The sequence below is a fragment of the Bos grunniens genome, chromosome 19, assembly GCF_055505025.1.
Source record: "Bos grunniens cultivar Pamir isolate PY7600 chromosome 19, Bosgru_T2T1.0, whole genome shotgun sequence".
NCBI classification, from domain to species: Eukaryota; Metazoa; Chordata; class Mammalia; order Artiodactyla; family Bovidae; genus Bos; species Bos grunniens.
The window spans coordinates 21608677-21614676 of NC_141183.1; positions in this window are offsets into that span (position 1 = coordinate 21608677).

Here is a 6000-nt window from a genome sequence, read left to right on the forward strand (position 1 = left end):
GTTGATCTGCTGCTGCTGCTGCTGCTAAGTCGCTTCAGTCGTGTCCGACTCTGTGCGACCCCATAGACGGTGGCCCACCAGGCTCCCCCGTCCCTGGGATTCTCCAGGCAAGAACACTGGAGTGGGTTGCCATTTCCTTCTCCAATGCATGAAAGGGAAAAGTGAAAGTGAAGTTGCTCAGTCGTGTCCGACTCTTCGAGACCCCATGGTCTGCAGCCTACCAGGCTCCCCTGTCGGTGGGATTTTCCAGGCAAGAGTACTGGAGTGGGGTGCCAATAGTTGATTTACAATGTGATAATTTCTGCTGTACAGCAAAGTGACTCAGTTACATACATATATGGGGCTTCCATGGTGGTTCAGATGGTAAAAAAATCTGCCTGAAATGTGGAAGAGAAGATCCCCTGGAGAAGGGAATGACCACCTACTTCAGTATTCTTGCCTGGAGAATTCCCTGAACAGAGGAATCTGGCTGGCTACCGCTGCAAAGAGTCAGACATGAGTGAGTGAATAACACACTGCTCCTTACGCCATATATTCTTTTTCATATTATTTTCCATTATGGTTTATCATAGGACATTGAATATAGTTCCTTGTGCTATACAGTAGGTCCTTGTTGTTTATCCATCTTATATATACCAGTTTACATCTGCTAACCCCAAACTCCCGATCCTTCTCTCCCCCTCCTCTCCTCCTGCTTTGCAACCAGCAGTCTGTTCTCTACGTCAAGTGAAGTGGAATAAAGTGAGAACTGCTCAGTCGTGTTCAGCTCTCTGCGACCCCATGGACTAAGCAGTCCATGGAATTCTGCAGGCCAGAATACCGGTGTGGATAGCCTTTCCCTTCTCCAGGGGATCCTCCCAACCCAGGGATTGAGCCCAGGTCTCCTGCATCACAGACGGATTCTTTACCAGCTGAGCCATGAGGGAAGCCCAAGAATACTGGAGTGGGTAGTCTATCTCTTCTCCAACGGATCTTCCCGACCCAGGAATCAACCTGGGGTCTCCTGATTGCAGGTGGATTCTTCACCAACTGAGCTAATAGGGAAGCCCTCTCTATGTCAAATCTGACTGCATTTTGCTCTTGCCTGGTCTTCCCGCTTCCTAAGATCCTGGCACCCGAGGTGAGGAGGTTGAGCGCTCTTGAATGCTCCTTGGAACCTGTCTATTCTGAACACACCCTCAGATTCTTTTTTTTATCTTTTATTAAAACTTATTTTATATTGGAGTATAGCCTCCATATAGCCTATTAACAATGTTGTGATAGTTTCAGGTTAACAACAAAGAGACTCAGCCACACACATACATGTATCCCTTCTCCCCCGAACTCCCCTCCCATCTAGGCTGCCATATAACATTGAACAGAGTCCTTATGCTATACAGTAAGTCCTTGTTGATTATCCATTTTAAATATAGCAGTATTTACCTGTCCATTCCAAACTCCATAACTATCCCTTCCCCCCATCCTTCCCCTTTGGCAACCGTAAATTCCTTCTGTAAGTCTGTGAATCTGTTTCTATTTTGCAAATTAGTTCATTTGTATCATTTCTTTTGAGATTTCGCATGTAACAGATGTCATATGATATTTTTCCTCACACCCTCAGATTATTAATGCTTGAGTTAGAGTCAAAGTTGGTGAAATATTGTTTTAGATAATTGTATAAAGTGCTAAAAACAATGACTGGTGTGAGAATTAATGATAGCCCATAAAGTGGATCTGCTGATGTCAATGGCTTAGTGGTAAGCTCATAAGGGTTTGCTTTCTTTGGGCCCATTGTTTCTGAGAGCTCTTAAAAGCTCTGCGTCACTCCTGATATCTGAGATAAGTGATTTCTTCTGTTTGCCTTCCCATTGCGTAGCTTGCTATTTAAGATCTTCTGGCAGCTTCCTGAAACATAAACACAAATGAAGCTTTTGGTTTTGCCCATCCCCTAGAAACTTAGATCGCACCTAGCATGTAAGGGACACTCAAGATTTGTGGAGTTGAGCTGGGGGTTTAGTGTACAAGCCTCTGCCCTCTCTGGTCTCCATGGAACCTTCTCAAAAGCAAAATTCTTGGGGACCGGCTTTTCCAGACTCCACATGCCTTTCATCACGTTGGTCTGAGGCTGTCATGGAAGAGAGAGCAAGTATCTTTTTGAGTCATGGAGAGGTGGAGTTAGGTCTGTGAGAGCTGAGGCACCAAGCAAGTGCAGCTTTTTATCTGGTCTCTCTCTGATGTGCTGTCCCTTCTGGTGATGAGCTGTGTGGTCACTGTAAGGGCAGATACAACTCTGTCCCCATTTCCCCAACTGTCCAGGACTCCGGAAAGGCTTTGAGCAGATCAAGGTGTGTTAAAGAATAAAGAGCTATTTAGAAGGAGAGTCCGTTTCTGACTTGGTTCCCTGTTATCTTGTTGCTGGGGCCCAAAGGTCCCTTTCTTTCCTACAATTATAGGATTTTCACACATAAATCAGATATGTTCATTTCCTTCCAATTGTAACTGGGCAAACCCTAATAGGGCCTTCTTGGGAGAGACTCCCCCTTCATCTCCTCTGCTGTAGCTTCTCTCTGAAGTATCCACATAATAGTATCTCATGCATATTTCCTGAGTTTTTCTTTAAAAATGCTTTGCTGAGACCCATCAGAGTTTGGGTTCCTTTTGGGCATGAGCCACCCATTAGCCTTGTGTGACCCTGCAACGAACCTTTTTCTGCTCCAAAACTCAGTGTTTCGGTTTGTTTTGTCTTCACTTTGTGTAGGGCAAGTGAACTTGTGTTCAGTAACACAGTTTTTATCTGCCCTATGAATAATGTGACAACATAAATGGAAATATAAAAAATGAAACATTTGTCCATTGTTCTGTTCCCAGGGTTTTTATTCTCCTGGGTGCCTTTCTGGCCTCCTTATGTATGTGTGTGTGTTTGCACTTAGTCACTTGGTTGTGTCTGATTCTTGTGACCCCATAAACTGTAGCCTGCCAGGTTCCTCTGTCCATGGGATTCTCCAGGCAAGAATACTGGTGTAGGTTGCCATTTCCTTCTCTAGGGGATCTTCCCGATCCATGAATCGAACCCAGGTCTCCTGCATTGCAGGCAGACTGTTTACCAACTGAGCTACGAGGGAAGCCCTTATATGTGAATACACGGCAAAGATGATTTTCAAATATTTTAGGGTCTTCATTATTAAATAAATAAGTTAATAGAAATAAAAGTATAAAAGGACATATGTGCAAGCTATTTACTGCTGCATTATTTACAGTGACTGAAAATGGAAAACCAACCGGCAGACACTGGTAGTGTGCAGTAAAGGAGACAGTGACGTGACCAAGCAGGACCTCATGGGGCCTTCCTGGGACAGATCCCCTCCCCCACATCCTCTTTTTGTTCTTGTTCAAGTCATATCTGATTCTTTGTGACCCCATGGACTGCAGCACACCAGGCTTCCCTGTCCTTCACTAATATCCCCTTTAGCTCCTCTCTGAAGTAGTAGTAGATAGATAGCAGATGCACATTTCCTGTGTTGTCTTATAGATATGAAAACCCCCACCAAATGGAAGAAATTAACTACTTGATGATCAGGAGCACCTCCTGGAGCCTAGTGTTAGTCGCTCAGTCTTATCTGACTCTTTGTGATTCCATGGACTGCAACCTGCTACACTCCTCTGTCCACGGGATTCTTCAGGCCAGAATACTGGAGTGAGCAGCCATACCCTTCTCCAAGGGATCTTCCCAATCCAGGGATCGAATCTGGGGGTCCTGCATTGCAGGCAGATTCTTTATCATCTGAGCCACCAGGGAAGCCCTACTGGAGCCTAAGGATTGATAATTTTAACCCCAGTGACACCACTCTGTTACTTCACCATCAACCAGTTAGAGAACTGTGCCCTAGATCACATACCCTGAGACTCCCTTCCCTCACCTGGTCTTTAAAAATGTTTTGCTGAAACCCATCAGGGAGTTCAGGCTTTTTGAGCATTAGCTAGCTCAAAAGCGTTAGCTAGGTGTCCCAGATGCCTTGAACGGTGCCCTGCAATGAATCTGTGCTTTCCTTCACCAAAGCCTGGGGTCAGTAGCTTGACTCTACTGTGCACAGGGGATCAGAGTCTGGTTCTGTAACAGTGCTCCACTCACACTATGGGGTATTCAGCAGCCATCACGATCGATAACTTGGAGCTTTGTCAGATGGCAGAGGAGCATGCGTGCTTAGTCGCTTCAGTTGTGTCCAACTCTTCGTGACCCCACGGACCGTAGCCTGCCAGACTCCTCCGTCCGTGGAATTCTCCAGGCAAGAATATGGGCGTGGGTTGCCATTTCCACCTCCAGGGGATCTTCCCAAACCAGTGACCAAACTTACATCTTTTTACGTCTCCTACCTTGGCAGGTGGGTTCAGATGTCGGATGGCAAGGGAGATTCCTTAAATGTAGAAAAGCGTATATAGGATATTAATCTCACTTGTGTGAATAAACAAAAGCCAGTCCCCCATTTATTTAATACACACGTGTGTGTGTACAATTATATGAGCACCAAAAATATTTGAACAGGAACGTATGCTGTGATTAACATGTTTACCCTGGGGGTAGGGTGGGAGGCTGATGTGGGTGGAGGGGAAGAGTAGAAGGGAAAAGGGGATCTAAGAAAAACAAGAAAGGAGAAAAAGAATGCAGACATTTATATATATGTATATATACACATAAAATTGTGTATGTGTGCCTATTAACAAAGAAAATAAACAAAATTTAAAAACCAAAAAATCAGTTAATTTGTTGAATACCACATCAAATTCCATGGGCTTCCTTGGTGGCCTAGACAGTAAAGAATTTTCCTGCAATGCAGGAGACCCAGGTTTAATTCCTGTCTTGGGAAGATCCCCTAGAGAAAGGAATGGATACTCACTCCAGTATTCTTGCCTGGATAATTCCATGGTTAGAAGAGCTTGGCAGACTACAGTCCACGGGATCACAAACAGCTGGACATGACTGAGCGACTAACACTTTCACATTAAATTCCTAGTTAAAAACTGATTGCACACACTAATATCCTGGACTGTCAATTTTATATTGCTATATGAAAGTGTTTTTGTTATTTTATTGAAGTATAGTTGATCTACAATGTGGGGTTAATTTCTACTGTACAACAAAGTGATTCAGTTATAATATACATATACGTTTCAAAACTAATACAATATTGTAAAGTTTAAAAATAAAATAAAATTTAATTAAAAAAAATTCTTTCCTATTATGGTTTATCACAGGATGCTGAGTATAGCTCCTTGTGCTATACAGCAGGACCTTGTTGTCTATCCGTTGCATCTGCTAATCCCAAACTCCCAATCTACCCCTCTCCCTTACCCCCTCCACCTTAGCAATCACAAGTCTGTTCTATATTTCTCTATTTTTTTCTGCTTCATTTGTGTCATATTTTAGATTCCACATAGAAGTGACATCATGTGTCATCTTTCTCTTCCTGAGTTACTTCACTTAATGTGATAATCTCTAAGTCCAACCATGCTGCTGCGAATGGCGTTGTTTCATTCTTTTTTAATGTCTGAGTAGTATTCCATTACGTAGGTACCACATCCTCTTTCTCCATTTATCTGTTGATGGACATTTAGGTTGTTTCCGTGTCTTGGCCACTGTGAATAGTGCTGTTCTGAACATAAGGGTGCATATAGCTATATGATGTGTTTTAAAAACCTTCTTAAATGTTGAAGTGGAGTTCAGTAATGTGAAATATATTTACATGTTGTGCAAGAACTTCATCTTGCAACACTGACACTCTACCTACAGAACACAGGTTCTCTCTTATCCCGCCTCCCAGGCCTTGGTAACCAGCTTCTTACTTCTGTTTTTATGATTCTGCCTATTACAAGTACTTCATATGAATGGAATCACACAGTATTTGTCCTTTCTGGGTCTGGCTTATTTTACTTAGCATGATGTCCTCCAGGTTCATCCATGTTTTGGCATGTGAAACCATATAATCAATTTTAAAATTAATTTTATATTTAGATAACAATAGGGCT